This window comes from Hevea brasiliensis, chromosome 11, assembly GCF_030052815.1.
Source record: "Hevea brasiliensis isolate MT/VB/25A 57/8 chromosome 11, ASM3005281v1, whole genome shotgun sequence".
Lineage (NCBI taxonomy): Eukaryota > Viridiplantae > Streptophyta > Magnoliopsida > Malpighiales > Euphorbiaceae > Hevea > Hevea brasiliensis.
Genome location: NC_079503.1, coordinates 80,126,239 through 80,139,784, shown reverse-complemented (window position 1 = coordinate 80,139,784; position 13,546 = coordinate 80,126,239). Strand labels below are relative to the sequence as shown.

The following is a 13,546-nucleotide window of genomic DNA, read 5'->3' as shown; positions in this document are numbered from 1 at the left end:
TCATTTTAAATTTAATTTAACTTAAAAAAAATAAAATTTATGGACTAAATTTTTATTTTTTATTTAAATAAAAAATCAATAAATTTAATTTTTAATTTTTTTAATTTTTGACTTAAATTTAAATATTAATAAGTTATTTTTTTATTTTATATTAAATTAATTTAAATAAAAAATAAAAATGAACGAAATTAAACTTTAAGCCAATTAATTGGAGATGATAGAAGAGCGACCTCATAGCTTTACAAAGGCCATGGATTGCCCTCAAGATCCCATTGACATGTAGATTCCAACAATTAATTAAAACAATAAAAGAAAAAAAAAATTAATGGTAGACCTACTTCAAGGATGCTCTATATGGGTCCTGTCTTTGTCATAATGTACCATTGACAAGGGCATTGTTTTCCAACGTATTAGTATTTTTTTATATAAATAAAATAAAAAAAATATATATATTTTTTAGTAATTAAGGTGTTTGTCTAATGTCCAGGTTCAGCTGATTTGAGATAAGATTGGAATAAATTAAATTATGAGGTAGCATTTTGTTTATGTATTACCTAACCCCTATTAAGCTTCAACTATGTCTCTTCAAAATAATTTTTTTTTTTTTTTTTTTACAAAGTTAAACATTTCATTTTGAGCTAAGTGATTCAATTGATAGGATTTGTCTACTTCCAAACAATTATGCATATTGTTTATTTATTTCTTTATATTTATAGAAAGAGCTCCAATAATCTCTTTTCTTTAATTTTTTAAAAATATATTTATTTTTATTTTTTTAACTGCATTTAAAAATGGATTTCACAATGGAGGGTGTGCATATTAACGAGTTTTGACAAGGGCTAATCATATACGTATAAGAAAAAATAAAGCGTGCATATATATCTTCTGGTTTTGAAACTCGGATCGATCCAACCGATCTAATAGTTAAAACCGTGAACTAATTTATCAAATGGTTCATTTCAACATCAAAACTCACATATCACCAAAATAATAATAAAAAAAATCCGATTGATCGGTCTGGTACCCATTGACCGTTGTGAATTTAACGGGTCAGATAAATTTTTATTATTATTTTTTTATTTAGCTAATTTAATTAAAATGAAGTTGTTTTCGAAAAATTAAAAAATACAGGTTAAGCGTTTAATCATTTTGTTTTTTAATTTTTAAGTCAGTTATTATATTATAGTAACTTATTTTAAACATAATTCTTATGAATAATTATGTTATATTTATTTTTTTTAATTAAATATGATGTAAAACATGATTTGTAGACATTTATATTGAAATGATAATTTATATTAGATTGATAACATTATTATATAAAATTTTATACCGTCATCTAGTTCGACCTCGGTTTAATTTTAGTTGAACCTTAATCCTTTAATCCTCTGTTTTTACCGATTTTTAGACCGAGCCAGATCTAAAAACCAAGATACATCTTAGTATTAAAATGCGATTACAACGATGGGTGCATAATCTTTTGGACGATAATTCTCTTCTCCCTTTTGGACTTCTCAATAAAACAAAAATTAATTGGAATTTTTTGTTTTTCATGATTTGTTTATGTTATGATTTGTCAACTTTATTTCTTGTAATAGAAAGCTAAAATGATAATCAAATTTCACAAAATTAATTAGTATTGTAGCACCAACGTAATCAAATTAATTAATAAAACAAACACGAAAACAACATCCCCCAACTCCAACTATATATTGCACTTTTTGGTTGAGCTTCCACGAAACATCCTAACTTGTTTTAAAAATCCAAAGTCAAACTCTAATTGATTTGAACATCTTAACCTAACTTGTTGAAGGATTTATTTTTTTAATAAAAAAATAAAATTCATTTATTAATAATGATAGTGGGAGTCAAATATAAAATTAAATTAAATAATTAAAGATTTTTTTTTATTTGACTTCAATTAAAAAAACTTTATAAATTTAGAAATGATTTCAATATCATTATTGCAAAAATTAATAGTTAATTTTTGTTTTTATTCAAATGTTTTAATTTTGGACCAATTGATTAAGCATTTTAATTTAAAATAATTTCAATCAAAATAAAAAATCATTTTCGAGAGAATTTGATTTTATTTGTGAGGATTTTGTAAAATAAAATCTAAAAATATTTTTTAAAGTATTCACAAACACATTCCTCGAGTGTGATGTTATCAATTTGGTCAATTAATTTTTAATTTTGATTATTTTTTTTTAATTTTAAAGTTTAAGTAAATTGATCAAAATTAAGATATTTGAATAAAATTATCAATAAACACAAAAATTTAAATTTTGTTAGTCCAATTAGTCTGAAGAAATATTTAAGCTTTTACATTGTGTTAACGAAAGGGGAAAAAAAAAATCTATATCCTACTAATTTATCCTCATTCTCACATTACTAATGCCATAAACTTGCAATTAAGAAGCAAATGAAGCCAATTAAATAGAATAATGATCAAAAGCAAGAGAATCATCGGATCTGATACCATTTACGTCTTGGTCGTGTTGAGCAAGTGGATTTATTAAATGTAGTGTCTCACTAGTGTATTATTTCATAAGACTCGTTATAAAATAAAATAAAATAAAATATTATTAACAGTAAGAAGCTTACTTCAAGTTGTTTGTTGTGAATATTTTATTTACATAAATTTAAAAATACAAAATTTAATGTGATTTAATGTAAACCTACTCCACTAATAAATCCATTTTCAAGAAAAAATAATTACAATTACTAATTATTTTTCTCACCCTCAAAATCACTCAAACACACTCACATAATTTAATACACCACTTCCTTGCATGCAAGAGCTCGTAATATTTTGGTGCTTGTCCACAGCAGCATCAAAATTCAGTTTTATCACATTTTGTGGAGGTGGGGTTGCCAATGCAACACTTTTATGTGGGCTCTTGGACAGCAGAATTTTGTAAGGTATCGGTCTCATTTTCTCTGGGAAATTCAGCAAGAATTAGTTCTTCATTCTAATGAATAGTGACCAAATTTGTTCTTTTGAAACAGTTTAATTATGAAACAACAAGACATTTCTAGCCTACCATAATTGGCAAAGAAGATGCACTGCAACAGAGAATAGGCCTCAGTACACCCCTGTTGAGAAATTCTCCTCATAAAATAATCCCAACACTCCTTCACAAAAACACCCAAAAGCAAAGAATGTTGGATAATGATCTGTCAATTTGAAGGTCGTTTTGAATGGGTTATACTGATCCAAATAAGGTGAGTTATGACTTATTGGAAAGCTAGACCTGTTTATGGTTTGACGAGTTTCACTTGATGTTATTAATTGAGGAGTTTCATTTGGTGCTATTAAATAGATATGTAAGCAAAAACCAATTGTATCAAGTGATTTGAAGAGAGTTCAATAAAAGGCTTGTGTTCTCTTCTTTCTTCCTCTCCACAAAATTTGCAAGCCAATGGAATGTGAGGGAATCTCTTGTGCAAGAAGGAACTCACCTGTAAACTAAGAGGAGATCTCCACATAAATGTTTTCAATTCGATTGGGGGGTAGCAAGGACCATACCTATTTCCAGTGACTATTGTCATTCCCTGCTCCACGCGCTGAAATGGCTCCTCTGCTATTCTGCAAACTAGTAAGTTCCTGTCCCACTAATCTTTTTTCTAAATTCTAAAAAAATTTAATTCTATATGCCCACAGTCCATCACTGACCCTCGGGGGCAATTTCTAAAACGGAAATGCTTTTTGACATAAAAAAAATGTCACAAATTGCACAAATTGATGTAAATTGTCTAACTCACTCTTCATATGAATGGAGGAAATATTGGGAGGAAAAATGGTGAATCAAACTTGGTGTCATTATTGTTCATTAAAATAAAATAATCTATCAACTAACTCATAAATATTGCTTATGATAGTTTCAAAAGAATAATTAATGAAGCCACTGCCATTTTGTATTAAATGAAAGAAGTTTAATTAATATTACAATGAAAGCAACATATCAGAATGAAATAATCTCAAATGCAACTACTAAAAAAATAATAATTTGAACATTTGTTATATATTTTCATGCAAGAAAATGTCGGATGAGAGCAAGTAGCTCGACTGGTATAGAAGCACGAATCCCAGCGTGGTTCAGAGTTTGAGCCCTCCCTATGTCAGATGTCATTTTTTCCCATTTATAAGCGCACTTAACACAATATATTCTTTATATATATTTTGTTGATTTAAAAAATGGATGAGGGCTAATAGCTTGATTGACACATGCTCTTAAGCATAAGGTAGAGGGTTCAGGGTTCGAATCCTCCCTTTGCTCTTATTTTTTTTCTCTATGATTATTTATAATTTTTTTCATTAAAAAATATAATATTAAATTGTGATGATTGGAAGTATTTTTAAACCCTAATTAATACTTTTCCTTAAAATTATAATATAACAAATATTTAGATTTAAAATTATAAGATATATATATATATATATATATATATATATATATATATATATATATATATATATATATCATTTACTTATATACACTTAGTATTATAGTATTAACGCCACTTTACTACTATTAGAATAATCACCTATACAACAATCAATAGTTAAATCAGCACCACTGCTATAATCATCACGTGTACAATATTACCACCATTATCATCATTAAATCATTGTTTTTAATTTAAGCATAGAGGGAGCTAGTCAAAGATATTTAGAGAAGGATATAAATAAAAAGAGTTATAGACTATCGATATTAAGATTATCATATATATAAAGATAAATAGAGGGAGAGATAGATAAAGATGTGGAGAGAGATATATAGAAATGTATAAATCAATATATGTGTTAATTTTTTAATAACTCGTGTGTGTGTGTGTGTGTGTGTGTGTATTTCAATTTAAAAAATTATCGGATGAGGGCTAATAGCCCGATTGGCACATGCTCCTAAGCATAAGGTAGAGGGTTCAAGGTTTGAATCCTCATTTTGCCTTTTTTTTTCCTTTATGATTCTTTATAATTCTTTTCATTCAAAAATATAATATTAAATTGTGATGATTGAAAGTTTTTTTTATTGGAAGTATTTTTAAACCCTAATTAATACTTTTCCTTAAAATTATAATATAACAAATGTTTAGATTTAAAATTATAAGATATATATAAATCATTTACTTGTATACACTTAGTTTTATAGTATTAACGCCACTTCACTACTATTAGGATAATCACCTATACAACGACCAATAGTTAAATTAGCACCACCGCTATAATCATTACATGTACAATATTACTACCATTATCATCATTAAATCATTGTTTTTAATTTAAGTATAGAGGGAGCTAGTCAAAGATATTTAGAGAAGGATATAAATAAAAATAGTTATAGACTATCGATATTAAGATTATCATATATATAAAGATAAATAGAGGGAGAGAGAGATAAAGATGTGAAGAGAGATATATATATAAATGTATAAATCAATATATGTGTTGATTTTTTAATAACTCTTATGTGTGTATGTGTGTGTGTATATTTCAATGTAAAAAAGTTTTGAATGAGGGCTAATAGCTCGATTGGCACATGCTCTCAAGCATAAGGTAGAGGGTTTAGGGTTCGAATCCTCCTTTTGCCCTTCTTTTTTTCTTTATGATTCTTTATAATTTTTTATAATTCTTTTCATTAAAAAATATAATATTAAATTGTGATGATTGAAAGTATTTTTTATTAGAAGTATTTTTAAACCCTAATTAACACTTTTCCTTAAAATTATAATATAACAAATGTTTAGATTTAAAATTGTAAGATATATATAAATCATTTACTTATATACACTTAGTTTTATAGTATTAACATCACTTCATTATTATTAGAATAATCACCTATACAATGACCAATAGTTAAATCAGTACCACCGTTATAATCACCACATGTACAATATTACCACCATTATCATCATTAAATCATTGTTTTTAATTTAAGTATAGAGGGAGCTAGTCAAAGATATTTAAAGACGGATATAAATAAAAAGAGTTATAGACTATCGATATTAAGATTATCATATATATAAAGATAAATAGAGGGAGAGAAAGATAAAAATGTGGAGAGAAATATATAGAAATGTATAAATCAATATGTGTTAATTTTGAATTACTCTTGTGGCAAGATATATATATATATATTTCATGCAAAAATTATTGGATGAGGGCTAATAGCCCGACTGGCACTGGGATCAATTAAAGTCCATAGTATTTGTTTTATGTATATCAATTAACTAAATTACATCTTTATGCTAATATAAAGTAACACTAAAACCATTGTTGTAAGATCTATTTCTACTAATCTTAATAAGTAAAGAAAAATGAAATAAAATTCTTTAATAAAAAACTACTCTTGTGCTAAATAAAGTTCTTTAACCATGGTTTACTTTTAACAAGAACGCTTATAAAATCTTCAAAAGTAGCTAAATTCAATATCATCAAACCAAAAATATTTCAACAATCTAATACTTGGACAAATGCATTGCAAACAACATCCCAATAACAAAGCCAATGAAGAATTTGTCAGTTTCACTCCAATATCCAATGCATGTTGAAATAGCATCTTCACGGCCATGATGGTGCACCATAAAAAGAATAGCTCGTTGGCGTTGACAATGCCAAGGCTATCGCCACGGCCCATGATGGTGCGGGCGGTGAACCGATGCATATATTGCAGTGCTGGGCTAGTGATGCCCATGAATTTAGATTTGCTAGAGTTGTACGGCTCTGTGTTTGGGACAATGGAACTCTAGAAGTTGATGATGTTGTACAGCATGTGGTTCCTTGGAATCTCTTGGTGGCCAGCACTGTCAAGCCAAAGATGGCATTGAACTCATCCATGTTCATTACCCGGTCGATACCAAAGAGGCAAAACTCAATCCTACCCCTGTCCTCCCTATCGGTAGGCCATAAGGTGGCCTTGAAGCTACCCAAAAATTCCAGCGTGGTGTCTTTGTTGGCTGGGAATTGGAGTTGGGCAAACCTTATCCACCCAATGCCGTCCAGTAGCCCATTGATTTCATTTTGTAACCTGATTTGCTCTAAAAGTGGAAAATCCATGTACTTGGTGGAGCTTATTTTTCAAGCATGGAGTCGGGTGCACATTGCCTTGTGGGCATCATTACAAAATTCCCAAGGAATGGAGATTTCGGGTTGTGGAGCGGGTTGTGGCTGTGGTTACGGTGGAGTAAGGGCTTGTTGAGATGGTTGGGGAGTGGCTACCATCATTCTTGGGCGTTGGGTTGGAGGCTGGGGTGGAGAAGGTGAGGATTCTCCTCTTTGCCTCGAAGAAGAGCCGATCCTTCTTGCAGATCTCTTTGCAGGAGCCATGGATGAGTTTTTTGGGAAGGAGAAAAGTAGGATTTTGATAAAGGGAGATGAGATTTGAGAGGTTTTTATAGGCTAGGAAGGGAGGAGATGAAGGGTTTTGTGTTTATGAAGGGTTTTAATGCTAGGGGTGCATTTAAAGAGCCGTTAGGACTCTTCGTTTCGTGCATTTCGTGCCCCAGGAGTAGCGTTTGCGACGAAGTACATGGGTCATGTATCACTACACGGGTCCCGACATGTAGGGCTATGTAAATTTCCACCCAAAATTTTCAAAATCAGTCATGGTACACGGCCCGTGTAATTAAGCTTTGGGACCCATGTAACTTTCTGTCTCTCGAATTTCTTTATTGGATATGTTACATGGCCCGTGTCAAATACTAGGAGGCCCGTGTAAATTTCTGGCTTTAAGTTATTCTACTAGAGACATTACACAGCCCATGTAATTTGGGCTATGGACCCATGTAACTTTCTGTCTCTCAAGGAGTTGAAAATGTATGGAACCTACGGACTTCCAGAAAGTTACACGGGGCGTGTAAAACCAGTACACGACCTGTGTAATTTTCTGATTTTTTAAAATTTTTGGCAAATGAAAAATTTTATCATCATAACACATGAAATGGATGTAAAATTTAGCAATAGGGCTACTTCCCTGGTTTTTTCCAATTTCCCTTTTGTGGTTTGGACTTGGTGATTCCTTTCCTCTTTTGATCTCTACTCCCCTTTTCCAAAAATGCTACAAAATGAAATGCTAATGAGTACGAAACAAAAATCAATATGAAAAAGAAAAAGAAAAATTCATAAAAAAATATTTTTGTGTTGCCTCCCAAAAAACGCTTGTTTATAGTCTTTAGCTGGACTTTGCTTGTTTATAGTCTATCAGTAGAAGGATCGAGGGTGCAATTGACTCCCGTTTCTATGGGTTCTCCTGGAAAGTAAGGCTTCAGCCTCTGCCCATTGACCTTAAATGCACCTGAGGTTTCGCTCCATACTTCTACTGCTCCACATGGGAAGACTTGAGAGACCTTGAAAGGTCCGGACCATCATGATTTTAGCTTCCCCGAAAAGAGTTTCAATCTAGAGTTGAATAAGAGGACAAGATCTCCTTATTTTATCTCTTTCCTTGCTATGCGCCTGTCATGCTATCTTTTGGTTTTATCCTTGAAGATTTTAGCATTTTCGTATGCATCCTGTTGGATTTCTTCCAACTCATTCAGTTGTAAGATTTTTTTCTCACCAGCAGCTTTTAGGTTAAAGTTTAGGATCTGAATTGCCCAGTAGGCTTTATGCTCAAGTTTAACAGGGAGATGGCATGATTTTCCATAAACCAGTCGGAAGGGTGTTGTGCCAATTGGAGTTTTATATGCAGTGCGGTATGCCCATAGTGTATCATCTAACTTCATGCACCAGTCCTTCCTGGATCTGTTTACAGTTTTCTCCAGAATCTGCTTCAATTCCCTATTTGATATTTCTACTTGACCGCTGGTTTGAGGATGATAAGGTGTGGCCACCTTGTGAGTCATTCCATACTTTTTCAATAGTGTTTCGAATTGTTGGTTGCAGAAGTGACTTCCTCCATCACTGATTATTGCTTGTGGTGTGCCAAATCTTGTGAAGATGTTCTTTTTAAGGAACCTTGTGACCACTCTAGCATCATTGGTCGGTGTTGCAATTGCTTCTACCCATTTTGACACATAATCAACTCCAACTAGAATATACTTGTTTCCACGGGAAGAGGGAAATGGGCCCATGAAGTCTATTCCCCATACATCAAGCATTCTATCTCAAATATACCATGCAGTGGCATTTCATTCCTTCTTGAACTGTTACTTGTTCTTTGGCATTGATCACAACCTAGCACAAAGGTTCTTACATCCTTAAACAAATGTGGCCAGTAAAACCCTACTTGTAAAATTTTTGTTGCGGTTTTTGAGGTGCTGAAATGTCCTCCATATAGTGATGAATGGCAGTGATAAATGATATTTTCTATATCTTCCTCTGGTATGCATCTTCTTATCAGCCCATCATTACATCTCTTGTATAGTAGAGGTTCCTCCCATAAGTAATATCTCACATCATGTAGGAATTTCTTCCTTTGGTGATAAGTCATGTTTGGAGGCAGTACCCTGCATACAAGAAAATTAACAAAGTTAGCATACCATGGAGCCTTGGAGAATGCAAGTAATTGTTTATCAGGAAATGAATCATCAATTGGCAAATCTTCAAAGTCCTCCATGTACTCCAACTTTAGTCTGGAAAAATGGTCAGCTACTACATTTTCGGATCCCTTTTTATCCTTTATTTCAAGGTCAAATTCTTGTAGCAGTAGGATCCATCGAATCAGCCTTGGTTTTGCTTCCTTCTTGTTCAAAAGGTGCTGGATTGCAGCATGATCTGTGAGTACAATGACTTTTGACCCAATGAGGTAAGATCTGAACTTGTCCATTGCAAACACCACTACTAGGAATTCCTTCTCTATGGTGGCATAATTGATTTGCGCATCATCTAATGTCTTGCTAACATAATAAATAGCATGGAGCTTTTTATCCTTTCTTTGCCTGAGCACTGCTCCAACTGCATAGTCACTCGCATCCACATCACCTCGAATGGTAGCTCCCAATTTGGTGGCTGCATTATTGGTACTGATATCAGGGCTTCTTTGATCCTATTAAAGGATACAAGGCAATTTTCATTAAAATCAAAGGGAAAATCTTGACTTAACAAGTTAGTAAGTGGCTTAGCTATTTTGGAAAAGTCATTGATGAATCTCCTGTAGAATCCTGCATGTCCCAAAAAGCTTCGAACTCCCTTGATTGATGTTGGGGGTGGCCTGTTTTTAATGATCTCAATTTTTTCCTTATCAACTTCAATTCCTCTTTCTGATATCAAATGTCCCAGAACTATGCCTTTCTTTACCATGAAGTGGCATTTTTCCCAATTTAGGACCAGGTTTGATTCTTCACATCATTGCAATACCTTAGATAAATTAGCTAGGCAATCATCAAAAGTAGTTCCATAGACAGAAAAATCATCCATAAAAACTTCCATGATATCTTCAATATAATCAGATAAGATAGCCATCATGCATCTTTAAAAGGTAACAGCGGCATTACAAAGACCAAAAGGCATTCTCCTATATGCAAATGTTCCATAGGGACAAGTGAATGTTGTCTTTTCTTGGTCTTCTGGGTGAATAGGAATTTGAAAAAATCCTGAATACCCATCTAGATAATAGAAATAAGAGTGTTTCACTAATCTTTCTAACATTTGGTCAATGAAGGGGAGAGGAAAATGGTCTTTTCTGGTAGCACTGTTCAATTTCCTATAGTCTATGCATATTCGCCAACCAATGACTACTTTAGTAGGGATCAGTTCATTGCTTGCATTTTGGATAACAGTTGTCCCACCTTTCTTAGAAACTACATGTACAGGACTAACCCATTTACTATCAGAGATTGGGTATATGATACTTGCATCTAATAGTTTTAAGATTTCTTTCTTGGCTACTTCTTTCATGTTTGGGTTAAGTCTTCTTTGATGTTCGATTGTGGGTTTACTGTTTTCTTCCACAGGTATCCTATGCATGCAAATCGACGGGTTGATTCCCTTCAGGTCTTCTATTTTATACCCTATGGCCTTGCTATGGATCTTAAGTTCTCTTAGCAATTTTTCCTCTTCTAACTTAAACAGGCCATCATTGATTATAATAAGATATTTAGAATTTGACTCTAGAAATGCATACCTTAGCGAGGATGGGAGAGGTTTAAGCTCTACCTGTTTGGCATTTTCCTAAAGCTTACCTTTGGTTTGTTCCTCCTTCAACTTCTCCACCTCGAAAGCTTTAGCTAAGGGTAGGGGTGGATGAGCTGCTAACTATTGTGCGCAGGCTAATATTTCTGTATTTTCATCATCCACTGTATGGCTGTGCATAATACATGCTTCAAGAGGATCTTTAGGATGGATCTTATGAAATTCCTTTTCAACTTATTTGTCAATTATGTCAACCTTGAAGCATTCATCAAGTTCAAATTTGTGTTTCATTGTGTCGAATAAGTTAAACTCCACTTCTTCTTCTTCTACCTTCAGAGTTAGTTGCCCATTTTTAGCGTCTATGATAGCTCCGGTGATTGCCAAGAATGGTCTTCCCAAGATGATAGAAATTTTAACATCTTCTTCCATCTCAGGGACAACAAAGTCCACTGGAATGAAGAATTTGCCCACTTTGATCGGAATGTTCTCCAGTATTCCTACAGGATATTTAACAGATCGATCAGCCAATTGCAATGAGATTGTTGTGGGGTTTCAGTTCCCCTATCTCTAGCTTTTTGCATATTGATAGAGGTATTAAACTGACACTTGCTCTAAGATCGTAGAGGGCATTGTCTATTTTCTTGTCACCAATGAGGTAAGGTATGGAGAAGCTTCCTGGATCTTTCAACTTTAGAGGTAGTTTGTTTTGCAGTATGGCACTGCACTCCTCTGTTAGAGCTACTGTTTCATAGTCTTCTAGCTTTTTTTTTCTTTGATAGAATTTCCTTAAGAAATTTGGCATAGGATGGCATCTGAGAAAGTGCTTCAGTGAAGGGGATGTTGATGTAAAGTTTCTGTAAAACCTCCAAAGACTTCTCAAACTGCTTGTCCAATTTGGCTTTCTAAAATCTCTGAGGAAAAGGTAGGGGAGGTTGGTATGGCTCTAGTAATTTCTTCGTCTTCCTTGCTTCCTCTTCCTGATCTTTCCTAGCTTCTTCCTCCTTTTTCTCTGCTTGGTCTTTAGATTTTTCTATGGATTCCTTTATCGGTTCTATCTCTGGTTGTACTAGAGTTCTCCCATTCCTCAGTGTAACTGCCTTACAATGCTCTCTTGGGTTCATTTCTGCTTGGCTAGGCAGTTTGCCAGCAGCTTTACTTGAAGAGCTTGCTTGTTGAGCGATTTGATTCTCTAGCATCTTGTTGTGAGTATCAAGTTAGTCCACTCTGGAAGTCAGCTGTTTAATCAATTCAGTTTGTTGTTGTTGAGCTGCTAGGAATCCTTCCATCATGGTTTCCATAGTCATTTTCAGTTTAGGTTATTGAGGTTGGAGAGGTAGTGATGACTGTGCAAAGTTTTGACCTCTGTTCTGAAATCCAGGGGGTGCTGGTGGTTTGTACCCTTATTGCTTATTTATTGGCTGGTTCTGCTGATTGGACCATGAGATATTTGGGTGGTTCCTCCATCTAGGGTTGTAAGTATTTGAATATGGATTGTTGGGCTGCCTCTAGTTGAAGTTTCCTCTATTATTCACATAGTTCATCTATTCTAAGGAGGGTTCATTGAAATTGCTGTATTCTAAATTCATGTATCCTCCTCCATAGCTGTCTTCATGTTGACTATTTATACCAACTGCATTGGCTTGCATTCTTTTGAGTTTCCTTATGAGCTGATCAAACTGAACATTTATCATGCTTAAGGCGTCTACTTCCAGTACCCCTGCAGTTTTCCTTGCATTTTCTCTTTCATTTGATCACTCATAATTATGGTATGCAACCCTTTCTAGAAGTTCAAGTGCTTGTGGCACTGTTTTCTCCATTAGATCACCCTCTACAGCTGAATCAATTGTGGTCCTTGTAGAGGGTAGTAATCCATTATAGAAATTTTGCACTAATAGCTAGTCTTCTATACCATGGTGTGGACATTTCCTCTGTAGGTTTTTATATCTTTCCCATGCATCATAGAGTGATTCTCCTTCCTTTTGTCTGAAGGTTTTGAGCTCAAGCCTTAGTTTTGCAGTCTTTGCAGGTGGAAAATACCTTGCTAGAAAAGCTTGAGAGAGGTTCTCCCAAGTTGTGAACGTTCCAGCTAGTTGAGAAAGTAACCACTTCCTTGCTCTGTCCCAAAGGGAGAATGGGAATGCTCTGAGTCTTATTGCTTGATCAGACACTCCATTCATCTTGAATGTATCACATAGGGCAAGAAAGCACTGGAGGTGATAGTGTGGGTCTTCTGTGGGTGAACCTGCAAACTGGGTTTGTTGAATCATTTAGAGCCATGCTGGTTTTAATTCAAAGTTGTTGGCTTCCACTGTGGGTCTAGTGACACTGGGCTGAAATTCTTGGACAGATGGAGCTCCATAATCTCTTAAGAGTCTTGGTCTATCATTATTATCGACCATGGTTGGAATTTCAGGATCTCTTTAACCGGGCAATTGATGTTTCCTTTCACTCTTGATGGCTTTCAGAGTTCTA

General features: G+C 33.6%; 1 non-coding gene across 1 annotated transcript; it reads left to right on the top strand.

Annotated features, from left to right (window-relative positions):
• The first annotated feature begins 12,979 nt into the window (after positions 1 to 12,979).
• Positions 12,980 to 13,086, top strand: LOC131170939 (small nucleolar RNA R71). The gene has a single exon (XR_009141702.1). It is a non-coding gene; the product is annotated as a small nucleolar RNA R71 (small nucleolar RNA).
• The last annotated feature ends 460 nt before the right edge of the window (positions 13,087 to 13,546 follow it).